Here is a 17026-nt window from a genome sequence, read left to right on the forward strand (position 1 = left end):
CCAGATGTATGTTGGTATTTTTCTAGTTAATCTTCTGTTACTGATTTCTAGCTCAGTTCCACTGGGGTCTGAGAGTAGATATTGTATAATTTATATTTATTAAAATTTGTTGCAGTGCATTTCATGACAAGGAATGTGGTCTGTCTGGTGAACAGTCCTTGTCTTCTAAAATGTGGATTCTGGTATTGTGGGATAAAGTAGGTGATAGGTATCTCCCATGAACTTGTGTGATCACTGAGTCTAAATAGTGTCCTCACAAATGTTCTACCTGCTATATTGGTTCATTCCTGATAGAGGGGTGTTGGGAGCTACAATCATAGTGGTGGTTTCACCCACTTAAACTTATATTCTCATCACTTTTTGCCTTGGATGCTCTACTCTTCTATTGTTTGTGGGGTTGTTGTTGTTGTTCTATCTTCTTCTTCCTCCTCTCCTCCTCTGTTGTATTAATTATTAATAATAAAGTCCTGGGGCCGGAGAGATAGCATGGAGGTAGGGCATTTGCCTTTCATGCAGGAGGCCATCGGTTTGAATCCCGGTGCCCCATATGGTCCCCCGTGCCTGCCAGGAGCAATTTCTGAGCCTGGAGCCAGGAATAACCCCTGAGCACTGCCGGGTGTGACCCAAAAACCACACAAAAAAAAAATAATAAAGTCCTAGTGTTGTGGTGAGGAGTGCCTGCAGCCCCTATGGTTGGCGGGTCTGTAGGTAGCAGGGTAATGGCAGAAAAATGATTTCATAGGCAGTCAGTTGAAGTTTTAGGAGAAATCCAGCTTTATTATAAGGCCCTAATTGCCATGTGCATTTCCTATATGGCTTCTAAGCTAAGCAGCCTCTTTCCTGCTCTTCTGCATCCATTCTGGCTGCCTATGCTTTATCTCTCCTCTCCCCTCAGGTAACCGTATTATCCTCTCTTCAATATTCCCCCATTCCCCAGGTGAGGGCGGGTCTGATCATCCAGGTGAGATTAGCATATGGAATTAGGGGAGGGGTAACACTCCTCCTCCTCCTTTTCCTCTTCCTCCTTATTTTTCTGTAGTGCTCAGGGGTTCTCTGCAAAGGAATTACTCCTGCTGATACTCAGGGGATTGTATGGAATGCTGGAATTGAATCCTGGTCACTTGTGTGCAAGGCAAATGCCCTGCCCACTGTATCACTCAAGCTATATATTCTTGGAGAATTGATTCCATTAGCATTAAGGACTAACACCTCTTTCTTCCCTGAGAATTTTACTTCCTTTGAAGTTTTCTCTGTCTGAAATTACCACAGCTACTTCAGCGTTTTTTGCTTAGCATTAGCCAGGTATGCTTTTTCACTATCCATTTACTTTTAACCTGTATGTGTCTTTATAGTCAAAGTACTTTCTTGCAGACAACATATGGCTGGCTCCTGCTTCCTTTTTTTCTTTCTTTCCATTTGAGACTTTATTTAAACACTTTATTTTGAAACTTTATTTCAATTTATAAAGCTGTTCATGATACAGTCATTGCAGGTATTCAATATTCCATCTCCAACCCCTACCAGTGTGCCCTTTCCTTCACCAATGTCTTGTTACCCACTTACCCCCTCAGCAGGCACAAAACAATGAACTTAATAGAGCTTATTATAAGATATATCTCATAATGGGGTCACTAAAGTCATTGTTTAAGGACGGGCTGAGCTGTAGGTGCCAGTTGAGCCTTCTGGCTATTGCTTTTGCTCATTGAACTTAGTGATCTTCCACGCAACTTTCCCATCTAATGTTCTGTGTGATCATTCTGTGAACTTTAGAACTGTCACTGGGATAATTCAGCAGCTTGTTCACTCAGCACCATCTTCTCTTGAAGGATAGTCCTAGGGCTGGGTCCTATAAATGTGAGCAGAAGTGGGTGTGGGTGGTATAGCTGTGGGTCCTCCAACTGGGACTATGCCTGCCCCATCCCAAGAGGACTCCAGGCCTCTGAAGTTTGGTTGGCTGTGGCTTCTCTCCCTGGGTCCTGGGTCCTGTTTCTGGGGTCTACTCTGACCATGTCTGTCTTGATCTTGGTGTAACAAGATGCCCAGAGTGGATCCCAGTTGAATGATTTCCTCCTCAGGCACAGTTGAGCTCCTTTCAACTCCCACAAGATTGTTTTGGATTAATTAGCTGCAGTTTAGGGCAGGCTTTGCCAGGACAAGTAGAATGATCCTTTGATGGGATCATACCTGGCAGTGCTCAGGGCTTACTTCTGGCTCTGAACTCAGGAATCATCCCAGGTGGGCTCAGAGGACCATATGGGGTGAGAGGGACTGAGCCTAGATTACCTACATGCAAGGCAAATACCCAGCCCTGAGTAGAACACTTTTTTAAAAGTTTATTTTCTTGATTCCTAATGAGAATATTTTGTGTGTGTGTGGGGGAGGAGTTGTTTTGTTTTTGGGCCATGGCTAATGGTACTCAGCGCTTATTTTTGGCTCTGTACCCAGAGATCACTCCTGACAGGGCTCAAGGGACCAAATGGGATGTTAGGGAATTAAACTCAGGTCAGCAGCCTACAAGGAAAATGCTCTACCTATTATACAATCCCTCGGGTCCCTAAGCATTACTACTACTACTACTACTACTACTACTACTACTGTTTTGTTTCTTGGGCCACACCCGGCAGTGTTCAGCATTTACTCCTGGTTCTGTGCTCAGGAATCACTCCTGGTGGACTCAGGGGACCATACAGGATTCCAGGAATCAAAGCCAGGTCCACCCTATGCAAGGCAAATGCCAATCTCACTGTGCTATCGCTTTCACCCCTAGCAGCTCATTTTTGTCTTTCTGTGTAAAGTAAGGCACAGGCTCCCCTCCCAGCCCTCCCACCTGGCACCGACTCTCTCCACTAAGCCGAAATTTGTTTTTCTGTCATGCAAATATGCTCCCGCCCCCAATGAGGCCAAATCACCCTACACACACGGTGGAAGCTCTGTTGTGATTCATCATTTTTTTTTGTCTGTTTGTTTTGGTTTTTGGGCCACACCCAGTGGTACTCAGGGGTTACTCCTGGCTCTGCACTCAGGACTCACTCCTGGCATAGGGGACCCTATGGGATGCCAAAGATTGAACCGAGGCCAGCCGTGTGCAAGGCAAACATCCTCCCTGTTGTGCTATTGCTCTGGACCCAGGTTCATCATTCTTTATCACGAAGGACACTTCATTTTATTTGTCATGATTTATGCTTCTTTGTAATTATAGATGTGGTGATTAGGATGTCTTCTGGCCTACATTATGGATTTTTATTTATTTATTTTGATGATTTATCCCTATCATTGATTTAAGACTCTTGCCAAGTTCTCCTTCCTGCTTCTGCTTGGCGTTGGGGTAGTGTGGCCTGGCCCAGTGCCTTTGCGGGGTCTGGGAGTGTTGCTGTTCACGTGTATAATTAAGGATTCTCAAGACACAACCATCGGCCTTCAGGCCCGAGAGCCGGGACACTGCCATCAGTCACAGACACTGTGGAGATGGCACAAGACGCCATGTGCAGGAAGCCAGAGAACCAACAGCGACTTAGCTGCAAACAAGGCCCCAGTGGGAGATGCGGCAGGAGGCAAAACCCAACAAGACCGAGGCCCAGAAAAGGCTGGGAAAGGCCATGGTCCCAGCAGGAGCGTCCCAGGGTGCCACAAACACTGACAGTCTTCAGGGGTTGCTGGGGGCGGGGGTAGGAGGCTCCGGCTAAATGGTTTCTGCAGGGATTTCACTCTCTCTGGAGCCTTCCAAGCCCCCTTCAGCCCTCAGAATGACATTGTGGGATGCAATGGATCCTCAAGCGTAGAGTGGCTTAGGGTGCTCATTTCCTCTGTCTCAGCTCCCGACCACAACCCTGCTGCAGAGACTTTCTGTCCATGTTGAGACTTTGGGGCTCAGAGACTTCTGTTTTGGAAGTTACTTTAATATTAGAACATTAAAAAAAATTAGAACATTAAAGGGTGTGTGTGTGTGTGTGTGTGTGTGTGTGTGTGTGTGTGTGTGTGTGTGTGTGGTGTGTTCTGACAACTCAAGCCTTGTCTGGGCTTCCAGGACTGCCCGCGGGAGGCTACAAGGAGAGGGATTCTTGGAAACAGATGTGCTCAAGGCCTAGAGGCATTGGAAAGGAAGCAAAGGCTTCCCAAAGAAGGGGTAGAAGGTTGGTCTTTGTACCCCCACAAAATATCCCCATCCCCAGGGATATGGGCACCACAAGCATGGAGCTGAAGAAGCTTTAAAAGAAGAATCAGGGGCCGGAGAGATAGCATGGAGGTAAGGCATTTGCCTTTCATGCAAAAGGTCATCGGTTCGAATCCAGGCGTCCCATATGGTCCCCCGTGCTTGCCAGGAGCAATTTCTGAGCATGGAGCCAGGAGTAACCCCTGAGCACTGCCGGGTGAGACCCAAAAACCAAAAAAAAAAAAAAAAAAAAAAAAAGAAGAATCAAAAGAAAGAATTAAAAAGCCCGAGGCCACACTGCTGCCCAATATGGCGCTGACACTCTATTCTATTTTATTTTGGTTTCCGAGCTATACCCGGCAGTGCTCAGGGCTTACTCCTGGCTCTGTGCTCTCCTGGTGGGTCTTGGAGAAATCTATGAGATGCTGGAAATCAAACCCAGGTTGACTGCATGGAAGACAAGAGCCTTAATCTGTGTGCTATCAGTCCAGCCTCCCAGAAGTAACATTTGCCATGAGTCTTGGAACATGACCAAGAATTAGATGTGGGGAGATTGGCAGGTGGTAGCATTTCTATCAAGAACAGGGAGGGATGGAGGTGAGGTTAGAGAGATAGTACAGGGATAAGGCACTTGTTTGCAGTGGCTGACCTGGGTTTGAGCCCCAGCATCACAGATGTTCACCTCTCCCCACCCCACCTCACCTCTGCCACCCTGGCCAGTCCACCAGGAGAGATCCCTTAATACAGAGCTAGGAATGATCCCTGAACACAGAGCCAGGAGTGAGCCCTGAGCATACTGGGTGTAGCCCAGAAACCAAAAGAAAGAAAGAAAAGAAGAAAGGAAGAAAGAAAGAAAGAAAGAAAGAAAGAAAGAAAGAAAGAAAGAAAGAAAGAAAGAAAGGAAGGAAGGAAGGAAGGAAGGAAGAAAGAAAGAAAGAGAAAGAAGAAAGAAAGAAAGAGAAAGAAAGAAAGAAAGAAAGAAAGAAAGAAGAAAGAAAGAAAGAAAGAGAAAGAAAGAAAGAAAAAGAAAGAAAAAAAGAAAGAAAGAAAGAAAGAGAAAGAAAGAGAGAGAAAGAAAGAAAGAAAGGAAGGAAGGAAGAAGAAAGAGAGAGAAAGAAAAAGAAAGGAAGGAAGGAAGGAAGAAGAAAGAAAGAAAGAAAAAGAAAGAAGAAAAAGAGAAAGAAAGAAAGAAGAAAGAAAGAGAAAGAAAGAGAAAGAAAGAAAGAAAGAAAAAGAAAGGAAGGAAGAAAGGAAGGAAGGAAGGAAGGAAGGAAGGTAGGAAGGAAGGAAGGAAGGAAGGAAGCAATCCCTGCTTGGAGGCTAATAATGCATGTTGTGAGGGTTTGCATGTTCCCATTTCGGGTGCCTTAGAAGGTTACTAGAAAGAATGGTTGGGGTCCTGGTGTTTGCATCCTGATGTCCAGATTGCAGAGAGAAATAATGAGATTCTTCTCTCTGCTGTGTTGAGGAGAGTCTGGCTTAGACCAACGTGCACGTTCCCATGGGGACACTGAGAAAACCCACATCCACTCAGAGAAAACATTTGGAACCATCCAGACAAAAACTGGCCCAGGGATCCAGGCCTAGAGGTATAAGACTCTCGGGGTGAAGGGACCCTGGAGGTCAGATCTGTGCTTGTGAGTCGATATTTGGCTGTGCCGAGGTAGAAGCTCTGACAATCTTGCAGGGCTGCGGAGCAAACACTGGAGTGTCTGGATTTGCCATCACAGAGATGAGAACAGAAGGGACCCACTTAGCAGATCACAGTCACATGGGGAAAAAGGCTGGGAATTCTGAAGGGTGGTTTCAAAGACAATTTATTCCCTGTGTTTTTGTTGTTGTTGTTTTGGTTTTGCGGCCACACCCGGTGATGCACAGGGGTTACTCCTGGCTATTTGCTCAGAAAACACTCCTGGCTTGGGGGATTATATCGGATGCCAGGGGATTGAACCACTGTCCGTCTTAGGCTAGTGCATTCAAGGCAGATGCCTTACCGCTTGCGCCACCGCTTCTGCCCCAATTTATTCCGTGTTGGCTCATAGGCTCTACCCGGAAGCTGAATCAGACCAAGCACTACCCAGGGATCTAATCTAGAGCCTCCCATGTGCAGCTTCAGGTGCCCATAGGTTTCCTGGCTCCAGGAGGTGAGCTTTTGTACCAGGGAAACTGTCTGGCTCTGATTCAGACATGCAGGGGGTGCTCCCTTGCAAGTGCTCCCCTGAGCTTGAAAATCCCAATGGGAGAGGTGGATTTTCTCTGGAAAAAATCCCGTTTCTAGACCTTCTCTATGTCCCCAGACTCCTTGGCTCTCACTAAGAACGTTGGTGACAGGACCTGGGAGAGAGTTCAGGGTACCAGAGGGTTACTCCTGGCTAAGCGCTCAGAAATTGCCCCTGGCTTGGGGGGACCATATAGGACGCTGGGGGATCGAACCGCAGTTTCAATCTTTTCTTGGCTAGCGCTTGCAAGGCAGACACCTTACCTCTAGCGCCACCTCAACGGCCCCCAGGAGCAATTTCTGAGCATAGATTCAGGAGTAATCCCTGAGTGCTGCTGGGTATGACCTGACCCCCCCCTCCAAAAAAAAAAAAAAAAAAGAAGATAATTCGGAAAAGGAGAGTGAGAATGAGTCAGATGATAAAGCCAGTCAAGTCAGAAACCTAAACACCTAAAGGGGGAATTCACAAAGCCCCAGGCTCCGAGTGCCTTCCATTTGTCATTGTTATGTTTTGACTTTGATTTTGGGCCACACACACAGTAGACCCGGGGCTACTTCTGGCTCTGTGCTCAGAAGATGGTCCTGGCATTCTGAGGGCTTCTGGGGACAAAGTGTGTAGGAGGGGTGAGGATGGGAACCATGCTGGAATTGATTAAAACATTTTTGTTTTGTTTTGGGGCCACACCCAGTGGTGCTCAATGCTCATTCCTGGTTCTCGCTCAGGGATCACCTCTGATGGGGCTCGGATGGGATGCCATGAACCTGGTTAGCCCCTTGTAAGGCAAATGCCTTCCCCACTCTACTATGGCTCCAGTCTCTGGGTCTTGGGTCGAATCCTGCCTTCTGACCTCTCAGTCATTAGCTGCTCTGGATGGGCTGGGGCCTTGACTGTTCCTGGGCATGAAAGTGTGGAGTGACATGGTAGGAAGAGCACCTTGCTAACAATGAGAGAGGGAAACCATCACTCTGTATAAGAACTGGGTGCTGAGAGGGCTGTGTGCCAATCTCTGGATCTGAGAGATCCTGGTGACATTTTGGTTTGCATTTCTCTGATGTTTTCTTTAAGCACTGTGGACACAAAATTGTTTATATTGGGTTTATGTCATAGAATGTATACCACCCTTCACAGGGCACATTTCCTGCCTCAATGTCCCCAGTTTACCTCCTACCCATCCCACCCCTCTGCCTGTCTCTGGGGCAGGCATTTTTACTTCTCTCTCTCTTTTCCTTTTTTGATATTGGGGTTTGCACTATTGCTAAGAAGGGGTACCATGCCTATCAATTACTTTATTTCCTTTCAGCACTCAATTCTTGCCCAGAGTGATCAGTTCCAACTCATTGTCCTAGTGGTACCTTCTCTGCCCTCACTGCAGTCTCTACTCTTTGTGGCAAGCTTCCTTCCCTGGACCAGTCTTCGTACAGAGTTGGAATAGGGACTGGGAAGAACTGCCACACAGAGGGAGCATATTTTAAGCATTAGACTCCCGCCTGAACGTATTTTAGGGATCAGCCCCATCAATCAAAGCTTCTCTGAGTGCACCTGAGCTGGCATCATTCATATGTCCTTCCAGATACCTCTGTAGGCTTTTGGCCCGAATTCATATCACATTCGCACATTAGAAAATATCCTGAGTTTCCATATAACCCAGCAATTTATTTTTACATAAGTACCATTTCAACACAAAACATTAATTCAAAAAGATAAATGCAAGGTATGGAAACAACTAAATTTCCAATGACAGATGGCTGTAGTATATGGAGTATATGTTTGGGTCAGAGAGATAGTCCAGTGCTTACCTTGCATATGATGACCTAGGTTGACCCCCCCCAACCTCAGATGCTCCTCTGAGCCCCTCCAAGAATGATTAGTTGAGTCTAGAGTCAGGTGTAATTCAAAAATCAAAGTAAATAAGTAAATAAAAAGAAAAACGTGTTCTATGCACATTCTTGAATACTACCAGTGGTCCTGTCCTGACTTTGCAGAAGGGATGGTCAGGGCCTAGTACTTGGGAGTGACCGCATCATCTCAACGGGCTCTTTTTGCTGATTCTGTCTCCACATTGGCGCTATCCTCACAGTGCCACCGGCAGGCTATGTCCACAGAAGCAGCCTAAGTGGGAGCTAGCAGGCCAGGATTGAGCTGTTAATCATCTCTGAGCATTTCTCAGAGAACAGGCTGCATTTCCTACTGAAACGATGACTCCAGCATCTAAATTAATCTTTTGTATAGGAAGAAATGAAAGTCATTAAATGTCATTGTCTTATTTTAAACGCAGCAATACCCGGCCTGATTGCAAGTGCTTAGGGGAGGATGATTGAACAGAAACCTTATCTCCACTGTTCCAAGGAGAAAATTGGAGAAAAGTTATCCAATTACGGATGATAAAGCAGAGAACACACACATATGCACGCACACATGCACATACACACCTGAAATTGGAGAAGACAAGGGCATGGCTGGCATGGGGACAGGTACCACCTCACACTGCGGTTGATTCCAATGAACCTCCACACCCAAGGACCACGCTGATGACCTTTTATGTTCACACATGGACTAGCCCCAGTGTTTTTCCAGTACTTTCCTTCCTTCAAGCATCTTGGAAGTTATGTATTGTGTTTTTCTCTCCATATTCAGCTGAATTTCTCGAAGGGGGTCTTAGAGCATCATCTTGTGGACCCCAAAGATGTTCCAAGGAGGTCACCAGCAAAATCACATTAGTGAGGTGGCCCAACACAAAACTAAGGGGTCAAACATTAGGTTGGGGGGGGGCATGGTCAGAAGAAGGTGAAGAAACACAGCTCTAGACTTGGGTGTCCAACTGGAATTGGAAGGGTGGCAGCCTGCAGGTCTGGAAAGGTAAACCCCACTGGTTCCGTCTGCTGGCTTGAGACCTGGTGTGCAAAACAGGTGTGAGAGTCTGAGAAATATGGTTCTAGAAGACCTGAAGGATGTACAACTGGGCCCTGACTTTCTGCAAGCTGGGCTCATCCAGCATTCTTGGGGGACTCTTATATGTGGCTTAAAGGGCAGCAGGGAGGAGAAGGGTAGTGCCCTTCAGGCTGTTGGCAGCCAGGACGAGATGGTTCTTGGCAGGGGTGGGGAGTGTCTCCCTGTTCTCTGGAGTATTTTAGCTCCATCCTGAGCCCATCACTCCTGTGAGCCTGACTCTGTCATCATTGCCCTAATACAGTGGTCGGCAACCTTTTTTTTCAACTGAGCCAAAACCACGATTGAAAATTGTTTTGAGAGCCACACAGGGCGCGCAGTGACAGAGGCTAGGAGCAGAGTCCTGACTCCTGGAGCGGCCGCCGACGCACAGAAGAGACAAATTAAAAGTGCTCGCCAGCCGCACCACTGCCCTAACACCCCTGAAACTTGCCCCTGGTATCTCAGAGGAGGAACCACACTGTGGTCCTTCCTTCTTTCTCTTTTCTTTTGTTACCTCATCAGAAGTAGTCACACTTCAGTAAGGCCTCTTTAGTTCTAGGAAATAAAGAAGACTTTCCTTCAAAAGGAGACATCATCTCTCTGAGTTTTAAGTGAGGAATTCTAGATTTTACTTTCCTGTGAACCAATTGAGGGAACAAGTCTTACCTCCAGAATGCACCTTTTTTGGGAAGAATCTTGTTTTGGGGCCACATCTGGCATCCCTCAGGAATCAGTGTTCTGATGTGAAGAAATGGATGAATTGTACTTGATGACTTTGAATCTCTTTCAAACCAAGATAGTTTTGGCATTATATAGTATAAATTAAAATGAGACTTGTTTCAAAAACTTAGTATATTTCTTAAGCCTAAATTGACCTTAATTGTTTCACCTGTACTTCGTCTCCCTTCCACTCACACACCTACACATCCAGACATCACCAACCAACACACCTATCCACCCCACCCATTCTTCTATCTCCACCATCAATTCATCCATCATCTCTACAAACACTTAAGAATGTTTTTCATCCACCATCTATCCATCTTCCTTCTATCCATTCATTCATTTATCCATCTATCCACCCACCACTCACCCACCCACCCACTTTTTTTTCTTTTTCTTTCTTTCTTTCTTTTTTTTTTTTTTTTTTTTGGTTTTTGGGTCATACCTGGCAGTGCACAGGGGTTACTCCTGGCCCTATGCTCAGAAATTGCCCCTGGCAGGCACGGGGGACCATATGGCATGCTGGGATTCGAACCACCGTCCTTCTGCATAAAAGGCAAACGCCTTACCTCCATGCTATTTCTCCGGCCCTCATGTTGACTTTTCACCATCTTTCCCATACTTCTTGTTTTCCTCCATTCTATATCTTGATATCTCTTCATCCATCCTTCCATTATTCATATTTAATTCCTTTCTACCTCTTTCATTGACTTCCATTAGAGACTTATTTATACTCAACTTTTCTCAAGTATGGCAACAACCACATGGTAGTTTGCTCAGCATTTGCTCTGTCCTCTATTTATTTATTGGTTTGGGGCCATACCTAGAAGTATTCAGGGCTTAATTTTGGGTATTCACTTAGAGATCCTGGTAGGCTTGGGGGTTCATATGAGGTACTGGGAACCAAACCTGGGTCAGTTCCATGCAAGACAAATGCCCTCCCTGATGTGCTATTGCCTCAGCCCTGCCCTCTTCTCTCTTACCTACTTCATCTGGCCTCTTCTGCTCAACCAACAGCAGTCACCCCAAAGGACAGTTTCCTGCCTGCCCCCCCCAGTGTTTGTTTGCTAATAGATTTTCCCAGCCAAGGTGAGATATTTTCTGAGGGAAATTCCCACGATAATTGCTGAGAAAATACTTTATTGGCCTTGTTATGTGAATTAACATCAAGATCCTGCCAGGGAGGACATGAGGTCAGGGAGGCATCTGGATTCACTTTTGCCCAACCCTGGAAATGGGGCACCCTAAAAAAGAGATAGCCTAGCTGGCTGAGCACAGAGGAGGGTTGTTTTGATTCCTAGCACCTCATGGTCTTCTGAGCACACCTGAGATCTTATAGCTTAAGAGACAGGAGGAGCCCCTCAACACCACCAGATATGAACCTCCAAATAAATTGGGAGCCACTTTTGGACTGGGGAAAGAACTCAGAGGAAGTGCACCTGGGAAACTGGGTTCAATGGCTGACCATTCCTGGATATGGTCCCTCCCTGATTACTCCTTGGATTTACTTATTTCCTAGGTTTAAGCAGAGACACCTTGTTGGAATAATTGGCCTTCACTCTATTCAAGATAATTATTTTTGTTGGTGCCTGTTACTCATTGGATGGAAGCACCTTTGGATTGAAGCATCTTTTGGAATGGTCTCTTACTCTGTTCTCTACCTCAGGGTGTGGTCTTTTGCTTCCTAATAAAGTTTCTCAGGGAGAAACTGCTGTGGTTTCAGTTTTTTCACAACTAGTCTCTCTGCTTGCTAGTATCTTTTGCTAGTGAACAGAAGGCTTGCAGTGAAATTCCTTGAACCTGTTTTGTCTCCATAACTGTGTGTGGATTATTTCCTGTGTCGGCCTTTGCTTCCAGACCCATGTCTGCCCAATTTCCTGGAATTGGAGTATGAGGCTTCTGCTTCAACATTCCAAGAGCAATAGAAGGATGACAGGTTCCAGCTTTCTCCTGCCGTAGTGTCCTGGGAGGATCCTCCCGGTTGTCCACCAGGCTCTCTGCATGCTCAGGACACCACGCATCTGCTCTCCATTTCGCTGACTTTTGTTGTTTTCTCTATTGTCCTGGCATCTTTGTGAGCCATGACTCTCCTCTTTGTTCCCTGTGCCCCCGACATGGCTGGTGGTCTTGGCTGGTGGCATGATAAAAACCACAGCCACAGAATCATAGAAACTTAGCTCCTTAGTGATGCTTTTCATCCTCCAAGCATTCTGAAAATATTAACTAATGAATAAACAAGGCAGCCTGGCAGCATCAATAAGAATCTGAGAGCAACGCAGGGCATGAGGTGGGGGGTCTGGGGTGTGTGAAGTGTGAAGGCTGAGGGTGGGTGGGCAGGGCCAATGAAAGAGCTGAAGCACCACAAGGCCCCTGTTCATTGAATCTCTCAGGGGTTGCCTGATGGTACCACAATGCCTGTCTGTGGAGTTTCTTCATCTCCTGCAACAAAAATACGAAAACATTATGGTCCTACATGGGCTCCCAAAGAATAGAGTGACAGGGAGCAGCTGCAGGTGACCCCCAACATGACATACCCCTCTCACCTACTGGAGGTGACCCCCAAAAAGGCCCCTTCCCACACCCAAGCCAGAAACTTGCTGTGTCCAGCTCCATCTCAGCATCTCTGCAGACCTCCTTCTACCCCTTGATTTTCCTGCTTCTGGTCTCACATTTTTTCTGGAAAGGTAACATGCTCTTCCAGCTCTGGTTCCTGTGTGATGGATCCTTGACCTTGGAGGCTTCCAGGGGAGGCCACTGGCTTGTCCCATCAACCATGGAGAGGACAAAAGGATGGACGGTAACCCCACCAGGAAATCCAGGGTTGATGGAGGCTGAAATCCTGCCTGTATCACCTACACAAGACTCTTGTCTCCACCTTGGCTGCATGAGAAGATGAGCATCATTTCACAACCGATACCCCAAGTCCCACTCCTGAACCGTATTCTATAAGGCCCCCATTTCTAGGCCTTGGCTGTGTGGCCACATGTGAGTTGAGCACTGGGAGGGAGAGGAAAGCTAGGGGGACTTTCTAAAAGCCCCAGCTCTGCAGTAATTCCCCTGAAACCAACAACCCACTTGAAAGAACATTCCCTCCCCAAATCTGTGTGTGGTGCTGAGGTGGTCTTTGGGAGCTGGAAGCTGCACATCTGTCTCCCCAGCTGTGGAACCTAGCCCAGCCTCAATGACACTCACAGTGCAGTCAACACAGAAATGTTTGCAGGTCCCAGTGTGGGGACTGTCCTAATGCAGCATCTTCAGTCTCCTGAAGAAAGCCACTTCTGAACCACACCACCTGACTGCTCAGGCCTTGGGCCCCCCAAATTCTGCCAGCCTCCCTGGAGTGGGCTAAAAAGCATTTCCTCTGTTGAACCTGGGGCCTCAGGTATGGAAGACAAGTGCTACTGCTGAATCATCTTCCTGTAGTTCTGGGGGTCTTTCTGGATATGGGGCTGGGCCCGGTATTTAGGGGCCTCTGGCTTTAGCACCTCACCCAGGGGCCCAAGAAAAAGATGCAGTGATAGGCAGCCTCTGCATAGCCCTTTACTTCCCCTGTGCCAGGAAGGCTGCCTGGGGCCGTTCTGTGTCCTCTGCCCAGAACAGCTGCTGTTGCCCTGGAAACGTTCCATGTGGCTGGTGAGGGTCTTGCACTCAAACATGTGATTCTCTGTTCCTGGGACCTTGTCTGGACCCTACTTCTGCTGTCTTCTGCTACCTGGTGTTGGCCAGAGTCTTCTTATAAACACTTGATTTCTCTTTCTCAGCACAGGGAGAGACCAGCCCAGGCTGAGTCCTTTCTCTCTTTGCAAATTCAGGCCTTCTTTGGGGTTTGTTTGGGGGCCATGCACAGCAGTTTATAGGGCTCTGCCCAGCCTGTGGTGTCCCAGGGACTGTGTGGATCCTGATGGCATTGTGGCTGGGTAAGAACTTTAGTGTCTTCAGACACTGCCCACACCCTGTCCAGGATGGAGTGACATATGGGATTGTCCTTTGGCACCTGGAGGCTAAGAGCCAGATGTGTACCAGCTGGGCTAGCTGATCCCTCCTGCAAAAGCTGAGTTCCAGACTGTGCACCGCACTCAACAGGTGTCTCCCAGACTCCTTCCTGGAGGTTTTCATCCTCATCCTTTGCATCTCCTTGGCCTGGGGAAGGGGGCCCTCTGTACTGGGGTCCACCACAGAGCATGTTGTACATTTCTTTTTTTTTTTTTTTTTTTTTTTGGTTTTTGGGCCACACCCTGTGACGCTCAGGGGTTACTCCTGGCTATGCGCTCAGAAGTTGCTCCTGGCTTCTTGGGGGACCATATGGGACGCCGGGGGATCGAACTGCGGTCCGTCCTAGGCTAGCGAAGGCAAGGCAGGCACCTTACCTCCAGCGCCACCGCCCGGCCCCTGTACATTTCTTTTTTGTTGTGTTTTTTTTTGGGGGGGTCATATCTGGCAGCACTCAGGAGTTATTCCTGGCTCTACGCTCAGAAATCGCTCATGGGAGGCTCGGGGGATCATACGGGATACCGGGATTAGAACCACTGTCCTTCTGCATGCAAGGCAAACACCCTACATCCATGCTATCTCTCTGGCCAACTGCATTTCTTTAGGGTAAAGTTCAGAGGCCTGGCTCCAACACCTACCTTGCAGGACCTTTGCAGAAATGTGGAGCCTTTTTGCTTGTTACCTTCACCAAGGTTATCTACTCAACTCCACGCTGGGTAAGTAAGATTGTTCGGCTTATGGATACAAATAGCTACTGCCTTTTTTTGACTTGCAAAAACGAATTCCAGCGTGCCTGGCTCAAACTTCAGTATGCTAATGCTCAATGAACCAGTTGTCTATTTATTTCTGTTTATGCCCGCAGACCCATTAGCAACTTTTTCTTGTTTTCTTTGAGAATATTAAACGCTTTCCGACATATTCTCAAAATTAGTTGATTAGCTTGTTAGAGCACATTTTCACTGCGAGCTCTGCTGCACCAAAGGAGAAAATGAAGGTAATTTTGTTTGCCAGGAACGTCTGATTCGGAGCTGACTGGAGAAGGATGCGCCTGTCAGCGTGACGAGGGCGGGTAATATCTTAGTTTGCATCAATATGGAAATCACCGTGCGCTTTGACAGACCCGATGCTGAGGGCTTCGCCCGCTGCTCATTATACATTCTCGCTCTGATTATGAAAAATAGTGTGTTTTCTTTTAAAGAGGAATCCACATTATCAATCACACCGCACCAATTATGCCAGCATGCGATCACAGTGGAGCCAACATGGGGGGGATTGATGGGGGAAAGAGCCCCGCCCAGCAGGCAGATCTTGTGGGGTGTGATATTTTGATTGCTTGGCAGTTGTTAGTATTAATTAGGGACCCAGACAAAGTCTTTTTGCAGGGCGGCACCCGGACAACCTGCTTTCCCTGCCATCATTGGGATCTTTATTATTTGGCCGTAATGAGCCCCATTTGCAATATCATCAATGCACTTTGAACGCCCCTTTGCATGGGCCCCAGAGAGTCACATTCCTAGGAATGTTGCCGAAGGTGGGGGGGGGGGAGAGAAGGCAGCGCTGGAGGCCCTGCCCTGTGAGGAGCCCCAGCGAAGGGCAACCAGGAAAAGAAAATGATGCTCATCTCCAGGGTAAGATTTGCTTTCACGGGGCCGGAGAGATAGCATGGAGGTAAGGCGTTTGCCTTTCATGCAGGAGGTCATCGGTTCGAATCCCGGCGTCCCATATGGTCCCCCGTGCATGCCAGGAGCAATTTCTGAGCCTGGAGCCAGGAATAACCCCTGAGTACTGCCGGGTGTGACCCAAAAACCACACACACACACACACACACACACACACACAAAAGATTTGCTTTCACACATGGGGTATGCAGAGTGCACATGCCTATTGCATGTGGGACTCATTTCTGTGAGTGTGGAGCACACATGTATATGTACATATGATCTGACCATGTGTGTCATGCACAAGGATGCACACGCAGCACTCTCTGCGGCTTGTACACAGGTGCAGTATCCCCATAAATGCAGCATGTACATAGGTGCGAGCACATGTGATCTCTCTGTGTGGTTGTTAGTGCGTACATATGTTTCATGCAGGTGAGCACACGTGTGCACCTGCGATCAGTGTGAGCACACACATCATCTGAGCGTGCAGAATAGATGAGCAACAATGCACATGTGACTTCACTAGATACCCACACGATCGGTCCACATGAAGCATGAACGTGGCATGTTCCTACGTGTTGCACGTGTGATTGCCATGCACGTGGCATGAGTATGCTGTGTTCCTGTGTGTTGCACAGCGTGCATGTGTAACCCACTCAGGCATGTGTCATACGCACATGCGAGGGTGTCTGTCCCTATGTGCAGCGTGCATGCATGTGATATATCTCTGATGAATGACCTGTGTCATTCATGACCTGGATGGCCTGTGTACTATGTACATATATGTCTCCTATGTGTGCATGGTGTGTATATGTGATATGCATGTGGTATGTGGCTATGGGATCATCCCTGTGTGTGGCATGTGGGGAGAAGATGATTCACCTCTCAGGACCACACCCTGGCAGAGGTTAGGAGGAAGCCTGGGGTGGCACTGCGCCTGTGGGCATTTTGCAAGGTTCTGGGCATCATTCCACGGCACTGCCAGCTGAGTGGGGGGAAGTGGCAGCTGTGCCCATCTTGGAGGCTGTTGGTAGGTCCTTCCTGGGCCTCGAACGAGGCTGGCAGTTGAGAACCTATGCAGAAAGCATGGCTGGAGGGCAGGACCTGCACATAGGAGTGGCCCCATTTCCTTTAGCCTGAACAGAGGTTGCAGGAGATGCCTGGCGAGAAGGGTCAGGGCTCACTGAGCACCAGAGTAAACGAGGGAAGAAAACAGCACCCCTGGGTGTCACCCCTCAGCCTGCCTGGCCTTGGCTCCCACTGGTGAGACCCCTGTGTCCAGGACCAGGCTCCCACACTGGGCTTAATTGTACTGAGTCCTTTAGAGCTGGTTGAAGTGACACTTGGCTGTCTTG

This window comes from Suncus etruscus, chromosome 17, assembly GCF_024139225.1.
Source record: "Suncus etruscus isolate mSunEtr1 chromosome 17, mSunEtr1.pri.cur, whole genome shotgun sequence".
Lineage (NCBI taxonomy): Eukaryota > Metazoa > Chordata > Mammalia > Eulipotyphla > Soricidae > Suncus > Suncus etruscus.